The sequence below is a fragment of the Siphateles boraxobius genome, unplaced genomic scaffold (genome assembly GCF_051911475.1).
Source record: "Siphateles boraxobius isolate OS27281-9 unplaced genomic scaffold, OSU_SipBor_1 90, whole genome shotgun sequence".
NCBI lineage: Eukaryota > Metazoa > Chordata > Actinopteri > Cypriniformes > Leuciscidae > Siphateles > Siphateles boraxobius.
In genome coordinates this window covers 1,850,116-1,870,549 of record NW_027509220.1, presented here as the reverse complement: position 1 = coordinate 1,870,549, position 20,434 = coordinate 1,850,116, and the positions used below count along the sequence as shown (strand labels likewise).

Genomic DNA, 20,434 nt, shown 5'->3' with positions numbered 1-20,434 from the left:
TTAGGGTAGGATTAGGATTTGTTTGAGGGTTACTTGCATGTAATTATGCATAATTTACTGTTATTACTATGGTAAGTACATGTAAATTATGTAACAAGGACACTGTAAAATAAAGTGTTACCTAATTTGTGAACTTTACAAGCAATTTCTGTGGAAAAATCCTTTCAAATCTACACTACTTTTCAGCATTAAAATGAAAGGCAATGCAAACCCTAAAAAAAAATCATAATAAATGTTATTTAATCATCTGAAGCCTGTAGAAACTCAAATGTAAGTTTTTGTAACCATCTCATCTGATTCAACAGCATATGAATGCACAAAATTGTTATATTGTACATTGTAAGGGAAATGAAGTGAACGAAAGTGAAATGAATGTGAATGAAAGTGAACATTCTTCAAACTATCTTCTTTAATGTTCCACAGAAGAAAGTGAGTCATACAGGTTTAGAACGAGTAAATGATGACAGAATTTTCCGTTTTAGCTGAACTGGAAATGGATACTATCAGTATCGAGAAGCCTAGGGGAAAAAAACAAAACACATATTGGCCTCATCTGGCCTCCTAAAATAGAAACATCACTTCCTGGCCTAAAAGAAGGGTCATGGGATTTCAGGTGATGGTTCCGTTATGTCAGGCAACACGGGTTAAAGGTTAATTCTGGGGTCAGTGGGTCAATTACATCATTATCAATGACGGAAACTGAAATAACAGGTGACCGCAAGGACAGGACGGTGACCTTTCGTGTGCAAAGGTCACACAGCTGGAGGAGACTTGTTTGTATGTAAGTTCTGAATGTCTGTGTGTGTGTGTGTGTGTGGGTGTTTATGCTAGAAAACAGTTCTTTAGGGCCATCGCTCACTGATGTAATGTGTGGTTTTTAGCAGGGTTTCTGGCAGGAATGTGCTCAAGCTGACGGGACGCCCACGGACTCTTCGCAGACTTTCTGATGCAAGTTACAAGTAAAAGTTTTCCAGAATCGAAAGCCACTATCACTTTGCCTGACGCTGCTTCTGAGCAAGAACTAACCAGGTTAGTGGCAGCAGGTTCTCGACAGATACAGTATCGAAAGTTTTCTTCAGTGTCACATGATCCATCAGACATCATTGTAATATTATGATTTGCTGCTCAAATTATTATTGGTGCTCGATTCTTAAGAATGGTTTTTATTATTATCAGTGTTTTTGCTGCTGCTTCATATTTTTGTGTAAACAAAAATACACAAAAATATTCCCCCACCCACACACAGATTATTCAATGGATAAAAAAGTTCAAAAGAACAGCATTTATTTGAAATTTAATCTTTTGTAACATTATAAATATCTTTACTGTCACTGTTGGTCAATTTATTGCGTGCTTGCAGAATAAAAGTATTCATTTCTTTTCCCCTTTTATTTGTTTACTTACCTAAGACTTGAATGCTTGTGAATGCTTGTTTTAAACATTGATAATCATAAATGTTTCTTGAGCATCAAATCATCATATTAGAATGATTTCTGAAGGATCATGTGACACTGAAGACTGGAGTAATGATGCTGAAAATTCAGCTTTTATCACAGGAATAAATTACAGTTTAACATATATTCACACAGAAAACAGTTATTTTAAATGGAATAATTTTACTGATTTTTTCATCAAACAAATGCAGCCTTGGTGAGCAGAAGAGACTTTGTTAAAACATAGTCTTAATTATTTCAAACTTTGTTCACGCTTTATTTTAGTGTCCTTGTTACACGTTACATGCATGTACTGTAATAATTACAGTAAATTATGCACAATAACATGCAAATAACCCTAAACCAAACCCTCATCCTAACCCTAGTTACATAGTAAGTACATGTTGTTAATTGATATTATACCACTTAAATGTAAAGTGACATTGTAACAACACTGTAAAAAATTATCGTGAATTTAACGGTAAAAGACTATAAAAATGCTACAGTGAAAAACTGTTAATTGGTTAACAGAAAGTTGCCTTACTATATACAGTAAATAACTGTGATAGATCTAATGGTACATTTAATGTAATTTTACCGTAAAATACGGTTAAATTTATAGTTTTTTGAAAGTGAAAAACACCACTCATTGACATTCCCACAATTCCCTGCGTGACACTTCACATTTGATGTATTTTTGTTGAAATAACTGTTTCTTCAACTGTTTTGTCTAATCAGTTATGTACATTAGGGTTTTATGTTACATTTAATGTTGTTAAATTAATGTTTATTGTATTTTTAAAATTTCATGTGTGTTACCATGATGGTGTTTAATGTTTGTGCGAAGGACACTGTGCAGCTTCTATATAATAGTGTTAACTTTCTTGTTGACGTGGTGCTTGTGATGAGCTTTGATTGATCATGTGACTTTCATCACTGCTGTGATTGTTGGTTGTCAGTGTTTTACAATGGTACAAAACAGATATTAATACTTCAATAGGTCGGTAAGTTAACACTATATCAGATAATGAAATACGGTTTATTACTGTAAATTTTAAGTTAAGTCTGTAAACCAATAATGTTGCTACCGTATTTTTGACTGTAAAGCTCTGGCAGCCACAGCTGCCGTTTTTTTACCGTAAAAAATACGGTTTATTTTTTACAGTTACGGACATCTTAAAATAAAGTGTCACCCGAACTTTTGACTGGTCGTGTGGATGCACAGGACTCAGTTTGAACTCCAGTTTCTTTCTATAAATATCCATCAGACTCAAGCATTAGTCATTCCCACAGGTTTTCTGAAATCAGTGCTGTCTCCCTGCAACCCGTCCTCAGCTAAAAGTCACTTTACTTGTATCTCTCAATCCAATATCATGCAGGCAATATCTCATTTGTTTGCTTTGATTTGATTAGTCTGAAGCCACACTATTAAAGGCCCTGATGCGTATGATCACGTGTGTGTCCAGCGGTACCAGACTGTCTTTGTTGAGCTCTGATAGACAACGGTAAACTGTAACTCTGACTTTTTTTATGCTCGTTTGTTAATAAATGACTGGTTGGAGTTCAGTCAACTTGATTTTGGCATGGATTTTCAATCTTTCTTTAAAGTAGGATGTGGGATTATGCATTTTCTTTTGAATACGTCATCGCTGTGGACTTATTTACGCGTGTTACTGTGGTGGTCTAAGACTTTGGATCTCCTCAAGAAATTTTATCCAATCATCCCTAATTATCGGCTTTAATTACGCATTATACATTTTGCACTCATTTTCCCATTTCCCGTGCCTTCTCTCCCATACAGAAACCTCAGTTATCATCCCGAGATCACGTCAGCTATGACATCATGGATGCGCTCAGACGACTTTTGTTTGTCTATAAAAGAAGCGACTGGTGCAGTCACAGAAAGCAAACATCTATAAAAGCAGATGGACCTCTGTAATGAGATGACATCATCAGTGTTGTGAGACGTCACTGGCCTGTGTTTTCATTGGATAATGCTGTAGCAGGAAGAGTAATGCTTGTTCAACAGGGACAAACAGAACGGTATTGTTCCTGCCGCCGGCTCTAAAATCACTGGCAGAATCGGTTTCAGTGAAAGTACTTCCAGGCTTATAAATTCAAAGTTATCTCAATGAGGAACATGTTTTTTTTTTTAGTGACCACAACTTAACAGTTATTTTTTTTATTGTTCCTAATCAGGCTAAAGTGTGGGCTGCTATTTACACATCAAAATGACTCAAATCTGTTTGTGTTGAAGTGCTATTTTAAGTTGTGCTGCGTTCAGACCAACTCAGCTCCACAGGCTTTATCAATAACTCCCCTTAAGCTCATGAAACCGACTTAACCTGTTATTAATAAACCGGTTTTAATCTGTTATTTTAATATCATTTATGGCACCACATATAATGTGTTCAGCTCCTGCAGAGTATTAGTTATTTGATATGTTCCACAGAAAATACAAAAAGGTTGAGTTTTCTCTCGTTTCCCTTTATCCATATTTTCTTTCTATTCCCCAGTTTGGGATTATATGTTATATGAGCTGTTGAACTTTACATTTATTTTATATGATGATATATATACACAGTGTAGGAGATTCCCCCTTTCATGTAAAGCACTTTGAAGGCAGAGAAAAGCACTATATAAATGTAACGAATATATATATATATATATATATATATATATATATATATATGTATGTATTATTTTTTTATTTTTTTTTTGTGTGTGTGTGTGTGTGTGTATATATGTATATTGCTTTGATTAATTTCATACTATATTTCAGTCAAATAGCTACGTTTACCCGAAATGCATGTAATTTAACTATATAAATTAAACGAATTCTACCGAACCCCTAAACTTAGGGACATGGTGATGAAACAAAATATGAGTTTGGAGGAAAAAACTCAAACCCCCCCCCCTATATTTTTTTCTACCATCTAATTTTCTACCATCTAATCATTATGTCCTTTTAGGGGCTCCGTAGAATTCATTTAATATATAGCTAACTGAAATGCATATGTGCATTACATCAGTAGTACAGTAAGTCACACAAACAGCAGTGTTTCCTCAGACTGACCGGCCTACTTTATGAGGCAATGCCTTGACTTCGACTCGAGTCAATGATAATGGCATAATGAGTCAGCGCAGTGATAAGAGCGTTTACTCAACTATCAGCGAGAGTGGAAAAGTGATTATATTGTATGTTTAAGGTCATTTTGTGTTTTAACCCTGAATCACTTCTGGAAGTATACAGCCTCCTCCCACAGATGTTCACATTTATCTGTGAAGAGTGTTTTTAAAGTGTTTGAGCACTTTTAAAACTTTTATACTTTTTGTTTTATAGGGACATACAACAAATGAGGGTTGATTTTTATATACTATGTGTTACTATATATATATATATATATATATATATATATATATAGATACATTTAACAAAAGAGACACTAAAGTCATTTTATTTTCAAAAAAAGATTTTATAAATATTTAAATTTCAAACAAATTCTGTTTTTTTACTTTCTATTCATCAAAGAATCCTTGAAAAAGTATTTAACTTTTATCCCGATTTTTTAATTTTTTTAATTTTTTTATGTTTCAATGGTAATACTGATAATTTATTGATAACAATCATAAATATTTCTTGAGCATCAAATAATCATATTAGAATGCTTTCTGAAGGATCATGTGACACTGAAGTATCAAATAAGTGCAGCCTTGGTGAGCAGAAGAGACTTTTCTCAAAAACATTAAACATTTCTTATTTACCCCAAACGTGTGTGTGTGTGTGTGTGTGTGTGTGTGTGTGTGTGTGTGTGTGTGTGTGTGTGTGTGTGTGTGTGTGTGTGTGTGTGTCATCTGGGTCTCCTAGGTGTACTGAGTTTGGCAAGTCTCATGAATTGTGCATTTTTTTTAATGTATATTTGCACTTGTAAGCACTCAATGCAGAGGCTAGTGTAAGTGAAGTGCATTGCCTTGAGTTTTATTAGTGTGCTACCGAGAAGAGAAAGCAAAGGCTGGAGATTGTTATTGCTGAAAGAAATTTGTGCGAGAGAGAGAGAGAGAGAGAGAGAGAGACAGAGAGAGAGGGAGAGAGAGAGCGAGAGAGAGCGAGAGAGAGCGAGAGAGAGCGAGAGAGAGCGAGAGAGAGAAAAAGAGAGAGAGAGACAGAGAGAGAGAGAGGGGGAGCGAGAGGGAGCGAGAGAGAGGGAGAGAGAGGGAGAGAGAGAGAGAGAGGGGGAGCGAGAGGGAGCGAGAGAGAGGGAGAGAGAGGGAGAGAGAGAGAGAGGGAGCGAGAGAGAGAGAGAGAGAGAGAGAGAGAGAGAGAGGAGAGAGAGAGAGAGAGAGAGAGAGAGGGAGAGAGAGAGAGAGAGAGAGAGAGAGAGAGAGAGAGAGAGAGAGAGAGAGAGAGAGAGAGAGAGGGAGAGAGAGGGAGAGAGAGGGAGAGAGAGGGAGAGAGAGAGAGAGAGCAAGGTTGAGGTGTAAAAGCACATGCAGTGAGACATCAGTTTACCGCGGTCTTTCGGGACATTCCTCCGGCCGGACACTGGCAGCTGAGACCTCTTCCCCTTTGATTGTTTCTGGGTTTTGGTTCTTCATGATTTGAAGAAAACAAACTTTCCAGAACAAAGTGTCACGTTTCTCTGTCAAACAATGCTCTTCACTGTTGTGTGTTTTGTACCTGTGAGATAGTGGTCAGACCTTGGTTTCATGCTTTCCATTCCCGATTACTGAACAATGCTGCATAATACTGGGGCCTGGCTTATAAATGCACAAACAATCAGATCTCATCCTCATTTATAAATGCACAAACAATCAGATCTCATCCTCATTTATAAATACACAAACAATCAGATCTCATCCTCATTTATAAATACACAAACAATCAGATCTCATCCTCATTTATAAATACACAAACAATCAGATCTCATCCTCATTTATAAATACACAAACAATCAGATCTCATCCTCATTTATAAATACACAAACAATCAGATCTCATCCTCATTAATAAATACACAAACAATCGGATCTCATCCTTATTTATAAATACACAAACAATCAGATCTCATCCTCATTTATAAATACACAAACAATCAGATCTCATCCTCATTTATAAATACACAAACAATCAGATCTCATCCTCATTTATAAATACACAAACAATCAGATCTCATCCTCATTTATAAATACACAAACAATCAGATCTCGTCCTCATTTATAAATACACAAACAATCGGATCTCATCCTCATTTATAAATACACAAACAATCAGATCTCATCCTCATTTATAAATACACAAACAATCAGATCTCATCCTCATTAATAAATACACAAACAATCGGATCTCATCCTTATTTATAAATACACAAACAATCAGATCTCATCCTCATTTATAAATACACAAACAATCAGATCTCATCCTCATTTATAAATACACAAACAATCAGATCTCATCCTCATTTATAAATACACAAACAATCAGATCTCATCCTCATTTATAAATACACAAACAATCAGATCTCGTCCTCATTTATAAATACACAAACAATCGGATCTCATCCTCATTTATAAATACACAAACAATCAGATCTCATCCTCATTTATAAATACACAAACAATCGGATCTCATCCTCATTTATAAATACACAAACAATCAGATCTCATCCTCATTTATAAATACACAAACAATCAGATCTCGTCCTCATTTATAAATACACAAACAATCGGATCTCATCCTCATTTATAAATACACAAACAATCGGATCTCATCCTCATTTATAAATACACAAACAATCAGATCTCATCCTCATTTATAAATACACAAACAATCAGATCTCATCCTCATTTATAAATACACAAACAATCGGATCTCATCCTCATTTATAAATACACAAACAATCAGATCTCATCCTCATTTATAAATACACAAACAATCAGATCTCATCCTCATTTATAAATACACAAACAATCAGATCTCATCCTTATTTATAAATACACAAACAATCAGATCTCATCCTCATTTATAAATGCACAAACAATCGGATCTCATCCTCATTTATAAATACACAAAAAATCAGATCTCATCCTCATTTATAAATGCACAAACAATCAGATCTCATCCTCATTAATAAATACACAAACAATCGGATCTCATCCTCATTTATAAATACACAAACAATCAGATCTCATCCTCATTTATAAATGCACAAACAATCAGATCTCATCCTCATTAATAAATGCACAAACAATCAGATCTCATCCTCATTAATAAATACACAAACAATCGGATCTCATCCTTATTTATAAATACACAAACAATCAGATCTCATCCTCATTTATAAATACACAAACAATCGGATCTCATCCTTATTGATAAATACACAAACAATCAGATCTCATCCTCATTTATAAATACACAAACAATCGGATCTCATCCTCATTTATAAATACACAAACAATCAGATCTCATCCTCATTTATAAATGCACAAACAATCAGATCTCATCCTCATTTATAAATACACAAACAATCAGATCTCATCCTCATTTATAAATACACAAACAATCAGATCTCATCCTCATTTATAAATACACAAACAATCAGATCTCATCCTCATTTATAAATACACAAACAATCAGATCTCATCCTCATTTATAAATACACAAACAATCGGATCTCATCCTCATTTATAAATACACAAACAATCAGATCTCATCCTCATTTATAAATACACAAACAATCGGATCTCATCCTCATTTATAAATACACAAACAATCGGATCTCATCCTCATTTATAAATACACAAACAATCAGATCTCATCCTCATTTATAAATACACAAACAATCAGATCTCGTCCTCATTTATAAATACACAAACAATCGGATCTCATCCTCATTTATAAATACACAAACAATCGGATCTCATCCTCATTTATAAATACACAAACAATCAGATCTCATCCTCATTTATAAATACACAAACAATCAGATCTCATCCTCATTTATAAATACACAAACAATCGGATCTCATCCTCATTTATAAATACACAAACAATCAGATCTCATCCTCATTTATAAATACACAAACAATCAGATCTCATCCTCATTTATAAATACACAAACAATCAGATCTCATCCTTATTTATAAATACACAAACAATCAGATCTCATCCTCATTTATAAATGCACAAACAATCGGATCTCATCCTCATTTATAAATACACAAAAAATCAGATCTCATCCTCATTTATAAATGCACAAACAATCAGATCTCATCCTCATTAATAAATACACAAACAATCGGATCTCATCCTCATTTATAAATACACAAACAATCAGATCTCATCCTCATTTATAAATGCACAAACAATCAGATCTCATCCTCATTAATAAATGCACAAACAATCAGATCTCATCCTCATTTATAAATACACAAACAATCAGATCTCATCCTCATTAATAAATGCACAAACAATCAGATCTCATCCTCATTAATAAATACACAAACAATCGGATCTCATCCTCATTTATAAATACACAAACAATCAGATCTCATCCTCATTTATAAATGCACAAACAATCAGATCTCATCCTCATTAATAAATGCACAAACAATCAGATCTCATCCTCATTTATAAATACACAAACAATCAGATCTCATCCTCATTAATAAATACACAAACAATCGGATCTCATCCTTATTTATAAATACACAAACAATCAGATCTCATCCTCATTTATAAATACACAAACAATCGGATCTCATCCTTATTGATAAATACACAAACAATCAGATCTCATCCTCATTTATAAATACACAAACAATCGGATCTCATCCTCATTTATAAATACACAAACAATCAGATCTCATCCTCATTTATAAATGCACAAACAATCAGATCTCATCCTCATTTATAAATACACAAACAATCAGATCTCATCCTCATTTATAAATACACAAACAATCAGATCTCATCCTCATTTATAAATACACAAACAATCAGATCTCATCCTCATTTATAAATACACAAACAATCAGATCTCATCCTCATTTATAAATACACAAACAATCAGATCTCATCCTCATTTATAAATACACAAACAATCAGATCTCATCCTCATTTATAAATACACAAACAATCGGATCTCATCCTCATTTATAAATACACAAACAATCAGATCTCATCCTCATTTATAAATACACAAACAATCAGATCTCATCCTCATTTATAAATGCACAAACAATCAGATCTCATCCTCATTTATAAATACACAAACAATCGGATCTCATCCTCATTTATAAATACACAAACAATCAGATCTCATCCTCTTTTATAAATACACAAACAATCGGATCTCATCCTCATTAATAAATACACAAACAATCGGATCTCATCCTCATTTATAAATACACAAACAATCAGATCTCATCCTCATTTATAAATGCACAAACAATCAGATCTCATCCTCATTTATAAATACACAAACAATCAGATCTCATCCTCATTTATAAATGCACAAACAATCGGATCTCATCCTCATTTATAAATGCACAAACAATCAGATCTCATCCTCATTAATAAATACACAAACAATCGGATCTCATCCTCATTTATAAATACACAAACAATCGGATCTCATCCTCATTTATAAATGCACAAACAATCGGATCTCATCCTCATTAATAAATACACAAACAATCAGATCTCATCCTCATTTATAAATACACAAACAATCGGATCTCATCCTCATTTATAAATACACAAACAATCGGATGTCATCCTCATTTATAAATGCACAAACAATCAGATCTCATCCTCATTTATAAATGCACAAACAATCAGATCTCATCCTCATTAATAAATACACAAACAATCAGATCTCATCCTCATTTATAAATACACAAACAATCGGATCTCATCCTCATTTATAAATGCACAAACAATCAGATCTCATCCTCATTAATAAATACACAAACAATCAGATCTCATCCTCATTTATAAATACACAAACAATCGGATCTCATCCTCATTTATAAATACACAAACAATCGGATCTCATCCTCATTTATAAATACACAAACAATCAGATCTCATCCTCATTTATAAATACACAAACAATCGGATCTCATCCTCATTTATAAATACACAAACAATCAGATCTCATCCTCATTTATAAATGCACAAACAATCGGATCTCATCCTCATTTATAAATGCACAAACAATCAGATCTCATCCTCATTAATAAATACACAAACAATCAGATCTCATCCTCATTTATAAATACACAAACAATCGGATGTCATCCTCATTTATAAATGCACAAACAATCAGATCTCATCCTCATTAATAAATACACAAACAATCAGATCTCATCCTCATTTATAAATACACAAACAATCGGATCTCATCCTCATTTATAAATACACAAACAATCGGATGTCATCCTCATTTATAAATGCACAAACAATCAGATCTCATCCTCATTAATAAATACACAAACAATCAGATCTCATCCTCATTTATAAATACACAAACAATCAGATCTCATCCTCATTTATAAATACACAAACAATCAGATCTCATCCTCATTTATAAATACACAAACAATCAGATCTCATCCTCATTTATAAATACACAAACAATCAGATCTCATCCTCATTTATAAATACACAAACAATCAGATCTCATCCTCATTTATAAATACACAAACAATCGGATCTCATCCTCATTTATAAATACACAAACAATCAGATCTCATCCTCATTTATAAATGCACAAACAATCAGATCTCATCCTCATTTATAAATACACAAACAATCAGATCTCATCCTCATTTATAAATGCACAAACAATCGGATCTCATCCTCATTTATAAATGCACAAACAATCAGATCTCATCCTCATTAATAAATACACAAACAATCGGATCTCATCCTCATTTATAAATACACAAACAATCGGATCTCATCCTCTTTTATAAATGCACAAACAATCAGATCTCATCCTCATTAATAAATACACAAACAATCAGATCTCATCCTCATTTATAAATACACAAACAATCAGATCTCATCCTCATTTATAAATACACAAACAATCAGATCTCATCCTCATTTATAAATACACAAACAATCAGATCTCATCCTCATTAATAAATACACAAACAATCAGATCTCATCCTCATTAATAAATACACAAACAATCAGATCTCATCCTCATTTATAAATACACAAACAATCAGATCTCATCCTCATTTATAAATACACAAACAATCAGATCTCATCCTCATTTATAAATACACAAACAATCAGATCTCATCCTCATTTATAAATGCACAAACAATCAGATCTCATCCTCATTTATAAATGCACAAACAATCAGATCTCATCCTTATTTACAAAGGCAGAAGCCAACATGACAATATTTGTATGCTAAATGAAGCATGCATATTTTAAGTGTGAATACATTTTTTTATTAGTTCTTCATTAGTTTAATTCATCCTTAAACTAATAAATATAAATATCTATTAATTTTTGAAGTTAATTACTATTTGAAGTAAATTCTAACATTGTTTTCTATTTTAAATCCAAAATTATTTATATTGTCCAAATTGTATAAAATAATACATTTTGCATTTACCAAAAAAAAATACAATTAAGATAAAACCAAGATAAAAGATAAAATCTTAAAATACCTGTTTTCAATTAAGCTGTGCTGTTTACAACATTTATTTAGCATTTGAAATTATATTTACTGTATAATGATATATAGAATTTATTATAATATGTATTATAATATATAAGTATAATATTGTACACACATTTTAATAATGATATATGATATGGTCATATATGTATGTATGTAGGTATGTATGTACATTCATGTATGCATGTAATTTTATACATCATTTTATACATGCATATATACATGCGTGCATATATAAAATAATTTCTTTGACCAGAATTATATATATATACTGTATATATACTCAGTGTGCATGTGCTTGTTTAACTACACTTTTAAGATGATTTGCGAATTTAAAAACTTTCTAAAAATGCAGTGTATTTAGGAGCATTTCTTTAAATGTACTGTCACAATATTTTATTAATTGTCCATATAATTTATTCACATTCAGGATCATTCTGTGCATCTTTATAAATGATGGTCCTTCAGCTTCATCTTATTTGATTCAGCCGTCTGCTGTAGATTTTCCATCATGATGTAATAAGAATGACAAAAAGGATTGTTTAATGTTAATAGGCTTTCCCCGATTGTTGGCCTGATCTTCAAATCTTGACCTTTGTGTATTTATTATGTCACCGCCATAAACGTTTGTCGACCGCGAGCTGAGCGTGTCATAGCCTGTGATTTCCACCCAAAATGTTTACCAAAGGGAACTTGCCATTGTTTCTAGGCTTCAGGAAAGCATGTGTTCTCTGTAAGTTTCATAAACCACATCAGCAAACAACAGTCCAGGGTCATCAATACCCCTGTATTTTTTAACGCAGTGTTCAGTTCACAGCCTCTGACCACAGTCCTGTCCTTCATCATGTCGGGAAGCTTGAATGGCAGGAGGAAATGAGATGTGATGTTTCATCTGAATATTGAGTCAGTGTTTTCTAGTACTTCAGTCATAAAAACAAAGCTGTAATCATATACTCTCACTTCAGTGGAAACTTCTCTCATAATGAGGTTTTTTATGTGACGGACACTCGTGCAGTCTGGTTGGTAACTGGACCGGAGATTTGCATATTTTAATGAGAGTTGGCTGGTGATAATCTGTGTCGATGTTTAGGAAGTGCACATCAGTGTCCTTGGGTTTTCAAAGCCTGAATAACTCATGCATTCGCTAAACCTCTAAGAGAGGTTTCCTAATACGCCTGACATTTGTAACTTTGCCATTGTTTTATTGGAAAGGTTAGAGAGCTGTGGCGCTTGTTTTGATGGTGCGAGTCTTCAAAGTCAGACTGGGAATTTTTGGGCATATTTGGAGTCCAAATATTTTAGGCAGAGTACATAGTGAGTTACGTCTGCGATACTCTGGAAGTATTTCCAGACGTTCTGCTTTTCAGATCTATGATCTGTTCTCGAAATGCAAAGCCGGTGATTCACTGTAAAACATATCCAATGTCACTTAAAAGGATAAAATGACACTAATCCTTCAGAAAAACACTTGAGAGTAATGGATTCATTATGCAATGAGAATGATTAAGGTTTTGTCATATTTAATGAGTAGTAATTTGTCACTTAACTGTTTAATTCTATAGTATTAGAGTTATAACACTGTATGTGACACAGAAAAGTGGCAGAACATTTTGTCGGTCCATTGGTTTTATTTCTGCGAAATCGAATTGGTCTAAAAATCTGCTCGTAACAACGTCTCAGGTTACGTATGTAACCCTGGTTCCCTGATAGGGAACGAGACGCTGCGTTTGAGACGCGGTGGGAACGCTCTGCGTGATTACGTCGTGAAGCATGTGTAAAATCAGTCCAATGGAAGCCCGCTACGACATACTATAAAGCAACCCAGAAATCAGACCGCGACAGCTTCTGAAAAACCTGAAGCAAGCCGATCAGGGCATGCAGGAAGTATGGCAGGCAAACGCAGCGTCTCGTTCCCTATCAGGGAACCAGGGCTACATATGTAACCTGAGACGTTCCCTTTCAAGGGAACTCGAGCTGCGTTTGAGACGCGGTGGGAACCCCATACCCACTACGCCATAGTGACAAATGCCCATTCTGTGTGAAAGTCCTGCGCACACTAAGAAGCAAGCAACCTCGCCCCCGGAGTGGAGAGGACAAGGTCATAAAACCTGACAAATGTATGCGGAGAGGACCATCCTGCCGCATTACAAACGTCAAGAAGGGAAACACCCGAAATTAAGGCCATAGAGGCCGCCATACTCCGAGTATAATGGGCCCCGCACAGCCATAGGTGAAGGCTGTCTGGCCGCTTCATAAGCCAATTAAATAGCCTCGACTATCCATTTACTCATAACCTGTTTAGATGCAGGGCATCCTCTCTTGAGTGACCCAAAAAAGACACATAGTTGCTCAGATTTACGCCACAGGGCAGCTCTGTGAACGTAGGCATCTAAAGCCCAGACTGGACATAACAGGTTAAGCTGTTCCTGGTCTGGGGTAATAAAGGGTGGAGGATAAAAGGCCTGCAGCACTATTGGGCCCCCAACATTCAGTGGGACCTTAGGAATATAACCCGGTCTCGGGTAGAGAAATGCTTTCACCATACCAGGTGTAAATTCCAGACATGAAGGAGCAACCGACAGAGCATGTAAAACACCAATTCTCTTGATAGATGAAATAGCAAGGAGAAATAAAGTCTTTAAAGTGAAGAATTTCTCTGAAACCTCTTCGATGGGCTCGAAGGTAGCCAAAGCCAGACCCTCAAGTACAATGGCCAAGTCCCAAGCCGGTGCTCTAGAGTGCAGTGCAGGTCTCAACCTCAGTGTACCACGGAGAAAGCGAGTAATCAAAGGGTTTCTCCCGATAGAAGCACCCCCCAGAGGCGTGTGGTAGGCCGATGTAGCCGCCACGTAAACCTTTAGGGTAGAAGGAGATAACCTAGCAGAGAAACTGTTTTGCGGAAAATCAAGAACTGAACCAGCAGGGCACTTAACAGGATCTAACTGACGTTCAACACACCAAGTGGTAAAAAGTTTCCATTTTAACGCATACAGCCTTCTCGCGGAAGGAGCTCTGGATTTAAGATTGGTTTCTACAACATCGGTCGAGAGACCAGTTTCCCTGAGCCGGGCCCCCTCAGAGGCCAGGCCCACAGTTTCCACAACTCCGGCCGAGGGTGAAATATCGTGCCCCCTGCCTGGGACAGCAGGTCCCTCCTGAGTGGAATCTCCATTGGAGAGCCGTCCAAAAGAGATACTAAGTCCGAGAACCAAACTCGGGTCGGCCAGTAAGGGGCTACTAGTAGCAGACGAGCCCCTGTTGACAATGGGGTTGAATCTGACGATGCGAAAAGGTCTACCTGAGCACGACCGAACTCTTCCCACAGGAGCTCCACCACTTCGGGGTGAAGTCTCCACTCTCCTGGCCTCAGCCCCTGTCTCGACAGAATATCTGCTCCCACATTCTGACGCCCTGGGATATATACCGCCCTGAGCGACAATAACTTCCCCTGGGCCCATAGGAGGATCTGATGGGCCAATTTGCAAAGATGACATGACCTCAGACTCCCCTGATTGTTGATATAGTAGACCACCGAAGTGTTGTCTGTGCGGACCACCACATGATGGCCTCTCAGGTCTGGCAGGAAATATTTGAGAGCCCGAAATACCGCCATCAACTCCAGACGATTTATGTGCCAGGAACGTTGATGGTCCTGCCAAAGACCTTGCGCCGAGCGGCCACTCATGACCACCCCCCAACCCGTGAGGGAAGCATCCGTCGAAAACGTGACGCGTCGACAAGAAGCCCCCAACACAGGGCCCTGGGCGAGGAACCAAGGTTTCTTCCACATGACTAAGGCACGAAGGCATAGCCGCGTGACCTTGATCTTGCGGAACGGATTTCCCCTCTGAGAAAACCCCTTGGTCCTGAGCCACCACTGCAGGGGTCTCATGTACAGAAGGTCAAAAGTAATAACGTTGGACGCAGCTGCCATGAGACCCAACAGTCTCTGAAACTGTTTTACAGTGAGTGACTGGCCTAGTTTCACATTCTTTGCGACTGTGAGAATCGCAGAAATACGAGCAGGAGACAGACGTGCCTGCATTGTGATCGAAACCCAAATCACACCTAAAAAAGTGGTCCTCTGACAGGGGAGGAGCATTCTCTTTTTGGTGTTGAGCCGCAACCCCAAACTCCTTATGTGGGACAGAACAACATCTCGATGCTGAACTGCCAACTGCTCTGACTGAGCTAAAATCAACCAATCGTCGATGTAATTTAATACGCGGATGCCCTGGAGTCTCGATGGAGCCAGAGCTGCATCCACGCATTTTGTAAAGGTGCGGGGAGATAAACCTAGGCCAAATGGAAGAACCCGATATTGGTATGCTTCACCCCCGAAAGTGAACCTAAGGAACCTCCTGTGATGAGGATGGATAGATACATGGAAGTACGCGTCCTTCAAGTCTATTGTGACAAACCAGTCCTCGAACTGAATCTGTGATACAAACTGTTTGAGTGTAAGCATTCTTAACTTGAGTTTCTGAACTGTGCTGTTTAACTGGCGCGGATCTAGAATAGGACGCAACCCTCCATCCTTCTTTGGAACAACGAAGTAACGGCTGTAAAACCCTGACTCTATGCTGGGAGGAGAAACCCTTTCTATAGCCCCTTTTCGAAGAAGTGTCATTACTTCCTGTTCCATAACCAGAGCCCGCTGTGAGTCCACTACCGTGGGGAGGACCCCTTGAAATCTGGGCGGACGAGAACCGAACCGAATTCTGTAACCCTTTTCTATTATGTGCAGGTCCTAAGAGAAATATTTGGCAGAAGTTTCCACGCTCCCAGAAATTCCGCTAAGGGAACCAGTCTCTCGAGACTGGCCTCTGGATTTGATTGAACAATCATTTCGGCGCCCTGAAGCGGCGAACCGGCAGGGAACAACCGAACTGACCGTTCTACAACCCTCCTCAGAGGATTGCACGTGGACGCTGACACCTTGACGCCCTGAAGCGGCGAACCGGCAGGGAACAACCGAAGTGGCAACGCTGCGGCTCTCCTCGGAGAGTCGCCCCCCGGAGGGTGCCAAGGAGGGACGGTTCCTCGGAATCTTTCCTCCCTGGAGGGGACCACCCTCAGAAGCCTGATAGCCTGGGCGTCAAGACTTCTTCTTCTTAGACCAAGCTCGCTTAGAGATAACAGCCCTCAGATCTTGTCTATCTCTAACAGGCCTGGGCTGCGACCGCCACTCAGGAACATCAGATTGAGGAGGTGCCCGAGCGGCGACGCTCTTCTTTTGCTGGACTCTGTGAACGGAGCTCGTAGACGGACGAGGCTGCTCAGACTTTACACCACGAGCAGCCTCTGGGACATTAGACTGGCGAGGAAGAAACCTCTGAAACGCAGCCGCTTGTTTCTTATTTTCTTGAAACCTATCGACGACACAATTTATAGTATCGCCAAACAGACTTGTAGTTGACAGCGGTGCGTCCAGAAGAACAGATCTATCTTTATCCTTTATTTCTGATAAATTCAACCATAAGTGACGTTCCGTGGCCACCAAGGCTGCCATAGAGCGGCCCACAGACTTGGCCGTCTCCTTGGCGGCCCGGAGAGATAGATCTGTCGTACGACGCAATTCTCGAATTGCGTCGGCACTAACTTCCTCACAATCGTCTATGTCCCTCAGCAGGTCAGCCTGGTATGCTTGGAGAATTGACATAGTGTGCAAGCACGCCGCGACCTGACCTGCTGCCGAATACGCTTTACCCACCAATAAAGATGTATTTTTTAAAGGTTTGGTGGGTAACGTCAGGGCTTTCAGAGGCGAAGATGACTCGGGGGAAAGATAACTCGCTAGTGTGTCTTCCGCGCGAGGCATAGATAAATAACCAAAGTGCTCAATACCTTGAATTTTACTAAAATTACTGGTCTGAGGGTTATGTACTCTGAAAGATGCCGGTTTAATCCATGATCTCGACACCTCAGTGTGGAGATCGGGAAAGAACGGGAGTTCCCGACGAGGAGGTCGTGATCTAGATGGTAGATAACGGTCATCTAACAGACTTTTTCTAGATACAACATCAACGTCATCGGCTGGCCACTCAATATTTAATTTAGCTACAGCACGAGATAAAACCTCCATAAGCTCCTCATCAGCAGGGGTATGAGCTGGCGAACACTGAAAATCCCCCATACCCGCGACATCCAGATCCTCAGAACTGGATAGCCGCAATATTGGTGCCCCAGCCCGGGGAGGAGAAGCCAGAGAGCGGGCTCCTTCCTGGGCAGAGACACCGGATCCAGCAGGTAAGGGCTGAGAAAGGGCAGGGCCCGTCTCAAACCCCGCTACTAGATCCATCTGCGAACCCCAAGATGAAAGTCGACGCTGAGCCTCAGCAGCAGCGGGACCCGCACCCCGGGGAGCGCGAACCGAACCGTCCTCCTCGAAGAACGATCGGCGAGAGCGGAGAGTCTTCATAGATAGACTCATACAATGCTCACAATCAGCCCCCTCGAGGACTGACTGGGCATGCTCCACTCCCAAACAAACAATACACAGCTGATGTGTGTCCCCACCCGTAATATAACGAGGGCAGGGAACAACACACCGTCTATAATCTTGCTTACTCGCCATAGTGATAGATATATGTATATATATTGGGCTTGACAGACAACAATAAATAGACAAGGACAGATATACAGAGAGCGCTTGCTGAAGGTACAGAAGCTGTCGCGGTCTGATTTCTGGGTTGCTTTATAGTTTCCTGGTCTATGACGTCACCTATGTCGTAGCGGGCTTCCATTGGACTGATTTTACACGTGCTTCACGACGTAATCACGCAGAGCGTTCCCACCGCGTCTCAAACGCAGCTCGAGTTCCCTTGAAAGGGAACTGTACATTTGAAACTAAATATATTCTAATTGGCTTTCATTGTTTCATGTTGTGAAATTGTCTATCTTTATATATATACTACTGTTCAAATGTAAAAAAAAAAATATATATATATATATAATATTAATACAATTAAAAACTATGTATTCTTTGTCAGTATAGTAAACTGTAATTTATTCCTGTGATTTAAAGCTCAATTTTCAACATAATTGCTCAAGAAACATTTCTGATTATTATCAGTGTTGAAAACAGTTGTGCTGCGTCATATTTAATTTTCAGGATTCTTTGATTAATTGAAAAAAACAGCATTTATTTGATCATTCTTTACTGTCACTTTTGATAAATGTAATGAATCCTTGAATAAAAATATTAATTTCTTTAAGACATTTTTTTTTAGAATACTTTTAAATTGATCATAATGACCCACACATACAGTAAACATGTTCTGTTTTTCTCTATGTAAACACTGTAAATCCGAATAAGTTGCCAAAACTAAAAAAAATTAGTTTCCTCATTTTTTTTAAGTCATGAAATTCAAAAGTTTAAGTAAGCAGGACTAGCAGATTTTTATTTTGTACTCATACATATTAATTGCTCTTAACTTTAAATATTTGTGTAAGCTAACTCAGACATGTAATTTAATTTGAATATTTTTAGTTAATTCTGTAATACCTATTCTGTAAATGCAAGCTTGTCAATTGATAGCACATTGCTTTAATTGAACATAGCAATTGCTGAATTAGTACGTCAATATAACATTTAACATTTAATATCTGTTCTCAAAGCAAGCTCATGCTCCACTCGTCACCATGATGGTAACCCCTGGAAAAAACCCATATAACTGAAACTCTTAGAAGAGTTATGCTAACTCTTAAATTAGCATAAAAAACATGAAACACTATACTAACTAAGGGCCCTATCTTGCATCCAGCGCAAATGACTTTTGTACACCAACGCATATATCATTCCTATTTTGCACCCGACGCACGGACCTTTCCCTCCACAGACGCACGTCGGTAAATTAGGGAATGAACTTGCGCTCCCGGGGCGGTTCAGGAAAAGAGGAGACGTGTTTTCCGGCGCAAACGCTCCCTGGTGCTATTTTGCAGAAAACAGTTCCGCCACAAACTAGGAAAAACCTCGTCTAAAGTCAGTGGCGCGTTATTCAGATGCTATTTTAAGGGCGCATGCTTGGACATAATGTAGCGTGTGTGTGTGTGCACAACACTGACGCAGCAGTTCCCATTTTTGCAAACCATACATAATTACAAGGAAAAATATTACCACACGAGAAATCATTGTAGTGTCCATGAAGATTTGAAAAAATAGGCATAAATCTAGCTTACCCAAATTATTATAGGCCTGTTTAACCGAAGCTAATTTGTGTGGGTTTCTCCCATCGCCATTCAATGTCACTTCTCTGTCTTTTACGGCCCTGATGAGAACGTCGGGCTCCTCGGG

At 37.8% G+C, this 20,434-nt stretch overlaps 1 long non-coding RNA gene across 1 annotated transcript in view; it reads left to right on the top strand.

Annotated features, from left to right (window-relative positions):
* Positions 1-498: 498 nt before the first annotated feature.
* Positions 499-20,434, top strand: part of LOC143733087 (uncharacterized) — a 33,795-nt gene continuing 13,859 nt past the window's right edge. Inside the window, exons 1-2 of the long non-coding RNA XR_013201266.1 lie at positions 499-781; positions 882-1,029. This is a non-coding gene — a long non-coding RNA (uncharacterized LOC143733087). The remainder of the gene's footprint in view (positions 782-881; positions 1,030-20,434) is intronic.